Source organism: Eubalaena glacialis, chromosome 19 (genome assembly GCF_028564815.1).
Source record: "Eubalaena glacialis isolate mEubGla1 chromosome 19, mEubGla1.1.hap2.+ XY, whole genome shotgun sequence".
NCBI classification, from domain to species: domain Eukaryota; kingdom Metazoa; phylum Chordata; class Mammalia; order Artiodactyla; family Balaenidae; genus Eubalaena; species Eubalaena glacialis.
The window spans coordinates 50,594,026-50,608,005 of NC_083734.1; the positions used below are offsets into that span (position 1 = coordinate 50,594,026).

Here is a 13,980-nt window from a genome sequence, read left to right on the forward strand (position 1 = left end):
GCGCCGAGCTGCTGCAGGGGTGAGGTGTCCAGGAAAGGCCTGAGTGTCTGGCGGGGCGGGGCCATCCCTGAGCAGGGCAGCTGGAGGGGGGCCGGGTCTGGGGGAATGAGCTGAGATGCACCGTCTGGGTGGAGCTGGTCAGCAGACATCAGGAGCCCTCGGAGCTGGAAGAGGGCGTGGGCTGAAATCAGACTAGAAGCCACCACGAGCAGGGCCCCGGCCTGGAGGAGGAGGCCAGGAAGAGGTTTTCGGTCTCAGCTGTGGGGTCCCGAAATCCACAGGACTTCGGGCGGGTCCACGACCGTGTGCTGATGACGTGTGGCGTGAGGACAAGAACCAAAGATTCTCTGTTCATCCACCTTTGAAAACAAGCCGCTGCCTCAGTGTGCCAGCAGCCACTTAATGCTCCGTAGCAAGTCACCCCAAAACAGAGACTTAAAACAGCCCCGGCACTTGGGGGTGGGCCCAGGCCTGTTCCATTTGCCTCTTGGCCCAGCCCGGGCTGCCCCGCCGAGGGCAGATGCTCCAGACCCTTCCTCCTGCTGGACGAGCTGCTCCCAGGACTCACCCCCCGCCACCCCACCCAAGACCGGAGAAATGTGCTCCTCAGGGTGGGGGCCCCAGTTGGGGGGGGGGAGTGGGGAGCAGGCCCCCAAAGCCCAACCAGGAAGTAGCTCTAGAAGGCCTGGAAACATTCTCCCCCCAGTGAGGTGCTGGGGTCTGTCCCACGTTGCGATTTCCTGTGATCCTGCTATATAATGAAGTGCTTTTTTCTAAACTCTGAATTTTGAAAACTGAAATCTTGGTATAATGGAATGATTTATAATGATAATCAGCTTCTGAAATTAGAGCTGCTTGTGATTATGGCATCAGGTGTTCTGTTCACTGAACTCAAAGTGACGCGGCAGAAACCCTTAGAGTTTCCTCTTGTGGGGCTGTTTCACATGCTTCTTTGGATAATCCAAGATTATTTACCCTTTCCTCTTCAGTGTTGGATTTGCCAGTTGCTTCTGTTATCAAAATGACTTCACCAGCTTTTAAGTTCTATGCCGTTCATGCTGGTCCACACACAAAAAAAGCACTTTTGCATTTGGATTTACTTTTCCCATTTTGAGATGAATATTCCAGTAATGGCCTAATAGCTACAGGTGGTGCACTAATAACAGGTAATAATAATAGGTGCACTAGTAACAAGTGAGGGCAGCGAGGGCACTGGGGAGGCTCAGTCACTGCTGCTCCCCCAGCCGTGAAGAAAGGAGAAGGGCCGGTGTATGTGGCCCACGTGGCCTCCTCGGAGCTGGCAGGGTCTCTGGTGTTGGTGGCGGGAGCTCACGGGTTGATGCTGACGGTCACGCGGGATGGTTGCGGCTCTGTCCCGTCTGCACCAAGCAGCCCTGGATCACCGACGGCCACTGAGCGTCTGGTTGCTGCAGAGCTGTCAGGAGGGCGTCCTTCCATGCGGAGGGGTATGTGAGGTGGTGGAGCTGTGAGTCCACAACAGCTTCAGGTCTCTGAGCAGAAGGGAGTCTTCTCTCCAGGTTGTGAAGGTACCTGAAGGACAAGCCTTCGACCTTAGCATCCCGAGTTGGGAAGAGGGCCGAGGGCTCTGGGGACACAAGCTCTGGGTACCCCTTGCATCTCAGTTGGCATTTGGATACGAGTCTGCAAACCATCGTTGGCGCATGGAGAATAAGCACTGGGTCTGTGACTCCTGTTGCCATCCCTCTCCTGGTCCTTGCCTCCATGGAGCAGGTCCAAGCCGCGGGTCACGGTTCTGGGATGTACCACCTGTTTACAGATGCCCTCCCAGGACATGCACTGATGGTTTCAGAGCAAAGAATCACAGCCGCCTCAGTGAAGAGCTAGTAAGAGCTTTCATATCCTAACTGGGAAATTTAAATGTCCCATTAAGTGTGAATCCCCTGGCCTGCAGTCAGCCCTGGGTCCCCCTCAGATGCGCAGCTCTGCACCTGCAAGGGGGCTCTGGAAACGCTCTCCTCAGTCCCGAGTATTAGAGGGTCTGTGAGTAAGTGTAGAGGTGGCTGCGTGAGAGAAACTGCTGGGTTGGCTTCTGCCATGTGCTGGATTTTCTGGGAGAACGTGAGTCACGCAGAAACTGTGTGACTGAACACTGACGGTATAATTTACATGCAGCACATTCTCAGCCAGAAATACAAGTTCTGAGCTGAGGGCAGACTTAACTGTTTACTGTTAAGCATCATAGAAATAATTAAGGTAGGGTCTTCCTAAACAGTGTTTTTCTTTAGCAAGTTAGAGAAAATTAAAGTATAAAGTTTCTCAAAATAAAGTGAAAGAAGATCTCCCTTATTTAAGCCATTTCTCAACTGTTACAGTCACAGAAATCACCAGCACTCTGCGGGGTCTTTGTTCATAGTCTAAACTGAGTCACGTTTGTGAGGTGGAGAGCAGCGTAATTTGGTTTGATATTTGTGTGTCTACTTGAATGTCTGATTAGATACCCACCATGCACAAAGTTGAATCAGAGTACTGTAAAATTAACACTCTGCTAATTCCAAATAAACCAAGGGGTGGCAACTTGTCTGGACAAATGGCCTGGAGCCTGTGCCAGCCTGAAAATGCACCTGTTTTAGGCAGTGCCCACTTTACACCTTCAGTGAGGGGCTGTTCCCAAGGGACCTGCATCTCTTGGATGGGGATGGGGGGCAAGGGGAGGCAGGGCCAGACCCCACCCCCGCCTCAGAGGCTGCCCCTGGGGGGGTCCCGGCAGCTCCAAGGAGGGGTTGGGGGCCCTGGCAGCTTGCATGGGTAACTGGGTCCTTACGGAGGCCAATGAGCCCAGCCCTGGCTGCCTGGAGTATGTGCTCAGGTTCACAGCGGAAGGAAGACAGCAGGAGTGGGTGAGGCGCCCCCTTTAGCCCAGCCCCACCTGGGCCTTGTCCTCCATGCCTGCTCCCAGCTGTCCTTGCACCTCTCTCCAGGATCCGTACTTCCTTGGTGTCTTAGCCTGCTCGGGCTGCCATAACAAATACAACAGACAGCTATTCCTCGCAGTCTGGGGGCTGGAAGTTCGAGATCAAGGTGCCAGCAGGTGGTTCCTCCTGAGACCTCTCTATTGGGCGAGTAGACGGCCGTCTCCTCCCCGAGTCCTCACAGGGCCTTTCCTCTATGAGCTCACTCACTCCCGGTGACTCGTGGATCAGGGCTCCACCCTTATGACCTCATTTAACCTTAATTACCTCTTTAAAGGCTTCATCTCCAAATGCAGTCGCATGGGGGGTTAGGGCTGCAGTGGGCTTTGGGGGACACAATTCGATCCATAGCATTTGGACACCCTCTTTAGCTCCTCCATAGCCCCTGGTGGTCCCCCTGGTCTGTGCCCCCTGCCCCTGGGCCCACAGGACACAGTGGTATGTGGACAGGGCTGCAGCGAAGAGAACAGCCCCCCTTCCTGTACAGCCTCTCCTTCGTGGCCCCGTGCGTTCCACAGGGAGGGTGTCACCCAGCTTTCATCTGCCCGCAGCGTCTGAACAGCTTGGCATGAATGTAAATGGGAAAAATTTACAACCCACCTGCCAGCACTAATGCACAAACTCTCACTTTATCCAGTATCCAAGGACTCTAGACAAGCAAAATTTCTAGATAATTAAAGTTTACCCTGTAAGTACAGACTCTTTACCTAAACCAGCACTCCCCAAACTTGTTTGATCATAAAATAGCTCAAAAACTTGAAAACAATGCAGATCTCTCATCTACTCCCGTAGAGTTTCTGATTTAGTGGCTCTGGAAATGTGCATTTTTAACATGTGCCTGAATATTTTTGATGAAACTCTTTGAGAATGTTATTCCTGCCTCTAATCTGGAGGCCAGGCTCCTGGTACCTGCACAGAGAAACTGCTTCCCCACCGGATCGTAGAGTCATTTTACAAAGCCTAACCAATTAAAAATTTTGTATTTTGAAATAACTCCAGACTCACATAGAAGTTGCAAAAATAGTAGAGTTCCTGTGTGCCCTTCACCCAGCTCCCCATTCGTAACATACCCACAGTACGATGTTCAAACCAGAAGACGCACACTGGTACAACCCTGCTCGGAGTTCGCACTTTCTTGTTGGGGAGGGGTGGGGGGTTTATGGAATTTCATCACGCGTCTGCATCAGCACAGGCAGCACAGCCCCTGCCACAATCAGGATATGGGGCTATCCTGCACCCCAAAGAAACTGCTTCCTAGTCACACTTTCTCCTGCCCCTGCCCCTGGCAACAACTTCTCTGTCCCCTTCGCTGGAGTTTTGTCATTTGAGACAGTTATATCAGTGGAACCATGCCTTTTTCATTCCGCATTGTGCCTTTGAGATGACAGTTTGTTCCTCCTGTTGCCGAGAGAGTCCAGTTGCAGGGACGTGCCCGTCATTGTGGGGCTGTGACAAGTAGGGCCGCTGAGACCCTGACGGACAGGCTTCACTTCCTGGGATGAGCACCGGGGTTGGGACTGTGCATCTGAGTTCAAGTTGAAGTCCATGCGAGGCTCCCAGAGTGGCCGCACCATTTACCCTCTCGGCACTTGGTGGCGTCAGATTTTTCATGCCAGTTGTTCCCGTGGTGTCTCATCACTGCTCTGCCTTGCATTTTCCTAACGGCAGTTTTTTATGTGCTTATTCACCATCCACTAAGCGTCTGTTCTGATCTTTTGCCCATTTTCTTATTGGATTGTTTGTTTTCTTGCTATTGAGTTTGAGTTTCCTTTTGGACAGAAGTCCCTTGTTAGGTGTGTTTGCAAGTCTTTTCTCCTTATCTATGGCTTTTCTTTCATCTACTTAACAAGAGTCTTTCACAGAGCCAAAGTTTTTAATTTTGGTGAAGTCCAACTCATCTATTTTTTAAATAGATTGTGCTTTGGGTATCAATGTCTAAGGATGCTTTATGTAACTATAGGTCACACAGATTTTCTCCTAAAGTTTTATAGTTTTACGTTTTACATTTAGAGCTATGATTCATTTTAAGTTGATTTTTGCATAAGGAGTGAGGTTTGGATCAAGGCTCTTTTTTTTTTTTTTTCTTCTTTTGCTTACAAATGTCCAAGTGTTTCCACACCATTTTTGCTGAGAATACTACCTTCCTTTATTGCTTTTGGCCTTTGTCAAAAATCAGTCGGCCGTGCTCGTGTGGGTGTGTTTCTGGGCCATTCTGTTGCATTGATCTGTGTGTCACTCCATGGCTACACTCTCCTGGTCACTGTAGCTGTGGAGGAAGTTTGAAATCAGTTAGTGTGGTTCCTCCAACTTCATTCTTCTTTTTCAAAATTATTTTTGCTCTTCTAGTTCCTTTGCCTTTTCAAATACTGAGCAGTTCTTCAGTTCTGAGCGGACACGGACTGGGTGTCCTAAAAGACTCAGTTCTGACTCCACCTGCCTGGAGACGGCGTCAGATCCCACAGATTACGGGCTCAGTCCTACAAGACCGCCTCACTTCAGCCCAATCACAAGTCCGGGTCGTCACCTGTGCTTCCACCTGACTGGCTATAAATCAGGGTTCCCACGACCCCCTCCTCTGTCAATTAATTTGCTTGAGCCATTCACAGGACTCAGAGAAACCGTCACTTATGTTTACAGTTTACTGTCGTGGATACGATGAAGAATACAGGTGAACAGGTGCATAGAGTGGGGTCCAGAAGCCTCCTGAGAACAAGAGCTTCTGTCCCCAAAGAACATAAAGATCCACCCACATTTCATGGATGGTGGCCTCTGGGGGGGGACCTTGCCTGTGTCACCCCCGTCACCCCTACCTGACCACCGTGACTTTCTGGGACAGTGTTCCTCCTTCATTCTGTTGCCCAACCTGAGGCAGGTTCCGCTCGGGTCTAGCTGTAACCTGGATTCACACTGAGAAGGGGCCCCTGAGAAACCGGTGCCCAGCTCTTGCTGATTTGACACAGCACAGTCCAGCATAGTGAGATTTCTTTTTGCGTGGAGGAGAGTAAATTAGCTAAGAATAATTCAGAAAAATTTGCTAGAACCAAAGATGTGGGCTGCCAGATGAAAAGGGCCCTTGGGTATCTTGCCCAGGGTACGAGAGAAGACCCTGCCCAGGATTTAAAGCCCTTGGGCAGTTCAGAGAGAAGAACAGCAGGAACAAATGTGGTCTTGGATTTCTCAACAATTGCAGTGGAATCTGTAAGACACTGGGACACAAATTTCAAAATTCTCACAGAAATGGTTTTGAATGTTGAATTCTGTGCCTAACGAAATTGTCAATCGTGTGAAAATATAACAAGGACTTTTTCATATAAGGATTCAAAATATTTGTCTCTTACAAAAGCTTTCTCAGAAATTTACTGGAAGACATTCCATAAAATTAAGAAGCAAACTGAAGAGGAGGAAGATATGAGATCTAGGAAGCAGGTCTCCAACCTGGGAGGGAGGCCAGAAGCAGCCCAGGAGGGAGTGGGGAGATAGAATAAGTGCTTCGCACACAAGGAGCACAGGCCTCCTTTTTCTTAAATTATAGAAACACTCAATTAGGCAGCAAGGAAAACAACGGAGAGGGCTTTGTGTACAATGGGATGTGACAGGGGCGACCACACTCAGCCAGCTCCTAGTGCTTGAATGAAGCCGCAACAGCAAAGGAGCAGAAAGGCACCAAGAAGAACAGAGATATAGAAGCTCACATCAGCTGAGACAGAGGAAGTTCTGGGCAGATAACCGCTCAAAATGAGAAGACAGAGAAGTGCAGCAGCGGGAAATACCAGACGCTCATGTTTTTATTCTAAACCAGTACCTGCGACATTCCGACGGCCCTGACTTCCCGGCTGCGTGCTTCATCCCCTTGTCTCTGTCTCCTGAGGCCACTGGGCTCGCCCTGAGTACCGAGAGGGTCATGTCCACCCCGGCTGAAGGACACTCGTGTGTGTGTTTGATGTTCTAGTTGTTCACAGAGGGGACCAAGCCACCCTTTACTCTGGTCACCCCTCCCCTAACAAGAGCAGCCCCTGACCATCTCCTCTGTACTTGCCATTCCACATACATTTTCTTTAAAAAATAGAAAAGGAAAACTTTTTTAAAAGTTGAAACATTTCAGGGCTCCAAAAATGCAGAGAATACGCCTCCCCCTTCGCTGCAGTGCGTGCCCTTGGATGACCCCCTCGCTGCTCGGTCTCATGCGCAACCCGGCCCCTCGTCCCTTCCTGGACAGTGTACCCAAGATCCCCCCTTCAGGCTCTGCTGCTCGAGCCCATGAAGGTCCCCACTCTGAGTGCTGGGTCCGGAGGCTGCGCGATGTTCCTCACTCACGTGAGACCCCAGGGCCCTCAGGGCAGCTGCAGCCTCTCCACTGCTGAACGTTCGCTGTCGGCAGCATGTTCCTCAGCTTATACCCTGAGGCAGTCACCCCCGCAGCCAGCAGCTCCACTCTGGGACATCAGTCTTGGTCAGCCGCACCACCTCCCTGCTTCCTGACCCGCCCGCGGCCTCCCCAAGGCGGGCTGACAGAAGTGCCGACCTTGGTGATCTGCGTGGGGAGCCACACGATCCTTCTCTCTTGACGAGGACCCAGGAGAGGCAGGAGAGTTTGATAGGATGCTCTTGAGTGGCTGAGAGCCAGGGCAGGGAGGCAGGTGTCCCCCACCCACCCCTGGGGGCAACAGAGCAGAGGCTCACCCTGTGGGGTCGGAGCCACAGGGGGGCAGGGGCCAGCTGGCCCAGGAGGCTCTCATGAGGTCCAGGGCTCAGGCCACAGTGCAGGTCAACAGCGGCCCTGGTAAAAAAGCGCCAGTGTCCTGCTCCCCGGGTCCCTGCTGGAGTGGGCGCCCCCCTCCCACCCCCTCTCAGGTTGCTGCCCCAGAGGCCCTGACCTCTGTCACCCCTCCAGCCAGGGCTCAGTTTCACTGTTGGTAAAATGCAAGGGTTTAGCAGCTACACCCAGACTCCAGGGCCAACCATCTGTGTGACCCACGCATTTGAAGATATTTAGCAAAACTAAGTGAAGGTAACTTCGGCCAATTGAGACGGCAGGGCATGAGGTGGAATCACAGGGGTTCTTTCCTGCCCGTGGGACCGGGCCTCCCACGTGCCCCTGACCCCACTCTTGTGTCTACTCTGTCGTAGCTGCTTTGAAAGACCTTTCCTGTCATCCAAGTGGAGTCTCTACAGCCAGGCGGTTAGAACCCACCTGGGTCTACCAGACAATTACATTTCACATATTCATTCAGCTCGGTGTGTCTTTCCCTTAAAAATTTGTCCTTCACAGCTCAAGGGTTTTTACCTAATTCTAATCAGTTAACATGCATAAAATTTTAAAAGTACATATTTTTAAGTGGATTAACCTGTACTGTTTTTCTTCACTTTCTCATTTAAAAGGAGTATCTGCGTTATAGAGCCATGGTACACTAGCAACTTTTAGCTGAAAAAGTGGTTACTTACCAACTTTCTCCAAAAAGTACTATTGAGTAAAGAAACTTTGTATTGATGTCTGTATCTTTATTAAATCCAGAAGCCGTAGGTTTTGGATTTCATATCAAAGTTTCTTTTTGTTGCTATGTGGGTGTTAAAATGTCAGAATCCTGGAAAATTTGTTATCTGTCTAAAGATAGTCTTGCAACAAATTAGCATTTAGAAATGAGGATAATAAACCACAGGAATCTGGAAATGAGTCATATAAACTTTGCTCTTTTTCTCTAAGAAGAATTCATATCACTTCCTGGTAAGATATAGCTAATGAGGTCTATAAATTTCATTAAATGGTTCATTTTCTTTCTTTAACTCAAGGGCTTCTCCTTTCTAAATAAAAAACTGAGCCCATTTTAAGTCCATTATCCTTACGTTTGTGTTTTTAAAGCACCAAAAGCATTAAAAAGTATCCATCCGAATCCATATGTTTTCACATGCCTTTCTTGAGAACCAAGGTGCACTCTGTTCAGGACAGAGTATGGTCAGTAGCTTATGGAATGTTTCATTTTGTGCTGTATACTCCCCAAGGCACACTGGAAGATTTTTAACTTGTATGAGCTCCATAGAATTTATTTTTGCAAAGTGCACTTTCTGTTGGTGGCAGAATAAGGGGAGAGCCCAAAAGCAAACTCCCAGGTCCCGGAACAGCAGCATAGCCCCTGAGCCTTGCCTGGGAGCCCCTTCTTTTCAACGAAGTTCTAAGAAACTAGATTATCTGATTATTCACTTGGTGACATATCAGAACCAGAAGAGGGAGTGACACCTCAAGAGTGAGAGGAGACAAAAATCGATGAAAAGGAATCATTAGCAACTGCAAGCTTGGTGATCCTGGGGAGGTCTCCTCAGCCCACCTGCACTCTCACCTGTGTGCACTCCTCCCCTCACCTGTGTGCATACCTCCCCCCCACCTGTGTGCACACCTCCCGCTCACCTGTGTGTGTTCCTTATCTGTCCTAATGAACTAACGGGCCATTCTGTTTCCCTTCAGCTGGAACCGCCCCCCACCCGAACCCATGACCTGTGTTCACAGCAGGACACCAGTGGTGGCCTCGTGACCTGAAGCATTGTGTCACCTTGCCCACCAACCAGGGTCCTTCTGCCCCTTCAGAACTTGCCTTTTCTCACCCAAACATGAGCCAGAGGAGCTCACCTCGGTCCTCTGGGAACCAGGGCCACAGCCGCTGCCTCACCACAGACAGGTGGCCTTCGTGCATCTCGGGGGGCTGTTTGGCTCCACTGTGAAGAGGTTTGATCCTCTGTCTGGTTGGTTGTACATCTGCAGTGTCTGGGAACAGATGTCTGACTCATAATTGGATATCAGAGTAGAGATGCTGTTCGGCCCTGATGTCCAGCTGCCGCCCTCACTTCAGTTGCCGCAGGAGTTCGGGGGCATCAGGTGTCTGCATTCTGCATGAGCGTCATCACAGGCGGTCCGAGAAAAATCACTGGGATGTGTCCTGATGCTGCAGATAGGACCTGTCATCCCAAATAGGTCCTGTGCTGCAGAGGGTACTGGCCTGATCTGTTCACATAACAGCTTCTGACCATTTTAGAAAAACTCTTCTTTTACATACTCACCCCTCCTCAAGTAAAAAGAGCTCTTTCCTGAAGACATGCTTTATGGTCCAGAGGGAGGGATGCCATTCCCGTAGAAATACAAAGTACTAGTGAGGTGAAGACAGTATTTGTAAAAAATATCACTGAAAACCAACTAAATGACTTCCCATATGCTGGAAACAAAGGCCACTTGCTGGGACTCCTGGACAGAGGGTGGTGGGAGGGCCGGGCCCCTCCTTGTGGGTGAGGAGGGCAGAGAGGGTCCAGCCAGCTGGGCTGGGCTGGTCCCAGGACCAGACTTGGGGGGTGGGGGAGCTGGGACACCAGCGGGGCGGAGCCAGCTGCGGTCCTTCCTTGGAGGGACAGAGGGATGGGGTGGGAGGTGGGACCTGCTCCCTGTGCCTTCAGCCTGCCAGAGGCAGCCCAGGACGCAGCTCCACATCCTGCCATTGTGCAGCCTCGCTGGGCGTTTCTGGGGAAAAGGAGCTCCCAGAGCAGTTTGCTGGCGAGGTGCGTTTGTGTTCCCAGGTGCTGTGTGGTCAGCTGCAAGGTTTGATGCTGCTGTCCATGGGCCAGCTCTTCCCACCCCCGTGGCCGCGGGCAGCTTCCCTCCTTGCGGCCTGAGCGCCCTCTGCTGGGGCCTGTACACCCTCACTGTGCTGTCATCTGAATAAGACTAAATGACCCGTAACTTACCTAAACATACGATAATACAGAAAAAAGCAATGAAAGCATTTTACACCTCTTGGATCTATTTATTTAGGTTCCAGGAATTCTGACTTCTGGGGGACTGTTTCCGCAACTCTCTGTACTGCATTTAATCACAGACCCTACAGTTGGAGGAGAGGTGAAGGGGAGATACTAGCCTATTCCAGGTTTAAGTAATCAAAGAAGCAATTTTTGTTTAAATTAAAGTCAATGCTCCACTGCTTACCACTTAAACCAGGGGTTGGCAGACTGGCTGGAGGGCCAAATCTCTTCTGCTGCCTGTTTTTGTAAATAAAATTTTATTGGCACACAGCCATGCCCATTTGTTAACGTCGTGTTGTCTGGGGCTGCTTTTGCACTGCAGTAGCAGAGCTGAGTACCTGTGACACAGACCCTAAAATGTTAGCATCTGGACCTTTACAGAAAAAGTTTGCCGACTCCAAGTGAGGCAGTGGTGCGGCTAATTCGCCAGCACCAGACTGTAATGTCCTTAGTAGGTGTGTTCTCTGGGCCAGGAAGTGTTCTGCAGTCACTATGGGATCATTCTCTCTTTCCCAGAAAGCTCTCAGGGAGATGGTATTATCCACACCGTTTTCCTTGCGGGGAGATTGAGGGCTGGCGGCGAAGGGCATTGCTGGGCCTGAAGGCGTTTGCTCTTCCCATTTGCTTATTTTCACCACCTTGGCATTTATCTCTTGCATTCATCTTGAACGTCTTAGACATGTGCCGTTTTTGCGTGGCTCTCTCTCTCTCTCTTTCACAAGAAAGAAGACGCAGCAGATTAGATCAGGGTTTAGTTCTGTTTCTTCTCACCCTCAGAGCCTCTCACCCAGATCATGGCCGGGGTCAGCAGCTCGGGTGGGCCAGGGTGTGCGTGTCCAACAGGTCCTCAGGGACCTCACCTTGAGGACCAGAGGGAGGGAGGGTCAGACGCAGTCCCAGCCCCACACAGGGTCTCTCCTGGAGGCCTGCTGTCTGGTCACTGGCATTTGGAATCACTGAACACCTGTGCAGTGATCTGTGACTTGCATGCAAGTTGTATGGCAGAGGTAGATGGAAATATTTCCTAAGAAAACCCTTTTCTTTGAAATTTAAAAAGTGTATAAGCTCCTCCCACCCCTCAACTTGCCACACACACACCGTTTAAAGAAACACAAGAGTTTACTCAGCAGACGTGTTTCTCTTTCTTCATGTGCTTTAGCTTAAATTGTTCATGTGGCCGGCCCAGCCCATGTGAGGTGAGCAGGAAGCAGATAAATGCCATCCGGCCTCTGGTTCTGATGCTACAGTAACTGTAGCTGATACAGTTGAACTTCAGTCGTGGAAAGGACAGTCCTGGGGAAAAGAAAGATCACAGCTCATGTCTGAGTCATTTAACTGATTAAAGGGGATAACCTGGAGGAAGCCAGCCCCCACCCGGACATACGAAGGTGCTGGAGGGAGCCAGGCCCACCGTGGTACCTGCTAGAATGCGCTGGCGAAAGTCCCGGTCCCATGAATCTGTGATTCATTCTTATCCTGGCCTCCTCGCTAAGAAGGAAGCTGTCTTAGGTGTCAGCTGTGTGTTGAGTGGCCATTTCCCATGTGCAATTTACTGGAGGTAAAGAATGAGCATAGGGGCTTCCCTGGTGGCGCAGTGGTTAAGAATCCTCCTGCCCATGCAGGGGACACGGGTTCGATCCCTGGTCCAGGAAGATCTCACATGCCGTGGAGCCACTAAGCCCATGTGCCACAACTACTGAGCCCATGTGCTGCAACTGCTGAGCCCATGTGCTGCAACTACTGAAGCCTGCGCGCCTAGAGCCTGTGCTCCGCAACAAGAGAAGCCACCGCAATGAGAAGCCCGCACACCACAAGAAAGAGTAGCCCCCGCTCGCCACAACTAGAGAAAGCCTGCACACAGCAAGACCCAATGCAGCCAAAAAAATAAATAAAAATTTATTTAAAAAAAAAAAAAGAATGAACGTAAACTGCTCGTTGGAGTCAGATGTAGTCTGGTCTGGAGAATCACGCAGGCAGGGACCCTTGAAGCAAACGGGGACATTCTCATCATAGTTCGTTTGCTGTAGTTCATCTGGCGGCCCCAATCCAGTGGAAGCCAGCATCCTGTATTCTCAGGTGTGTCTGGGCGTTCATGTGAGTATTAAGGCAAAGGTAGGATGCAGCCCCTCAGCCATAGGCGGCAGGAGGCTGCTGGTGTCTTAAGTCATGGGTGACTGTTGGAAGCAGGAACAAAGGAAAGCTTGAAAGAAACCATCATGATGAGCCAACTTCTCTTTGGATTTTGAAAATAATTGCCTTGTTTTGATGGGGCCAAAAGAAGTGACCACCGAACTTGTACTTTCTTTGCTCTTTCTTGTTCCGTTTTTATTCTTTTGTTCCCGTTATCCTTTCAGATAATGCAGGGTTGTGGCAGTGCCTGGTGTGTGTCACAATTTCATTCCTCTTCATGGCTGAATAATATTCCATCGTGTATATGTACTGTTTATACCACATTTTGTTTGTCCCTTCACATTTTGATGGCCACTGGGTCATTTCCACCTTTTGGCTATTGTGGCTAATGCTGCTGTGAATATTGCCCTACATTGTCTGTTTGAGTCCCTGTCTCTGATTCTTTGGGGTATATACCCAGGAATGGAATTGCAGGATCATTTTATGTTTAACGTTTTGAGGAATGGCAGCTACACTGTTTTACATTCCTACCAGCAATGTAAGAGGATTCTAATTTCTCTACATCCTTGTCAATACTTACTGTTTTCTGGTTTTGCTTTTGGTTTTGTTTGTTTATTTTTGATAGTAGCCATTCTCACAGGTGTGAGGTGGTATTTCATGGTTTTGGTTGGCATTTCCCTAATGATTAGTGATGTTGAGCATCTTTTTGTGTGCTTATTGGCCATTTGTATATCTTCTTTGGGAAAATGTGTATTCAAGTCCAAGTGTGCGGGGTCCGGAGTGTTCACTTCCCTTCTCCTATCCCTAATGTGCAAAACCCCATGTATTTCTCTTTTTCAATAACTAACTTCTGGGGGATCGTTCGTTATATTTTATACTACTTGAATCAAATATGTATTTCTTTAAAAGAAAAAATGTTTAATGATTTAGGGTAAATATTTTAAAGAAAACAATCATGAATGTGTCTTCTGGACATTCTCTCATTAGGGAAGGTTTTTTATTACGGCTTTTCTTGTTTAATTCTATATTTAATTGATTTTTTAAAAACCTCCAGTCCTGGGGAGTTCATCATAAAAAGTTCTTGCTTAAGAATTGCATTTGATTTCTCTGAGTCTTGACTGGA

The 13,980-nt window shown here is 49.5% G+C and overlaps 1 protein-coding gene across 10 annotated transcripts in view; it reads left to right on the forward strand.

Annotated features, from left to right (window-relative positions):
- Positions 1 to 13,980, forward strand: part of B3GNTL1 (UDP-GlcNAc:betaGal beta-1,3-N-acetylglucosaminyltransferase like 1) — a 113,997-nt gene that overhangs the window by 54,640 nt on the left and 45,377 nt on the right. The gene's annotated exons all lie outside the window — the stretch shown is intronic.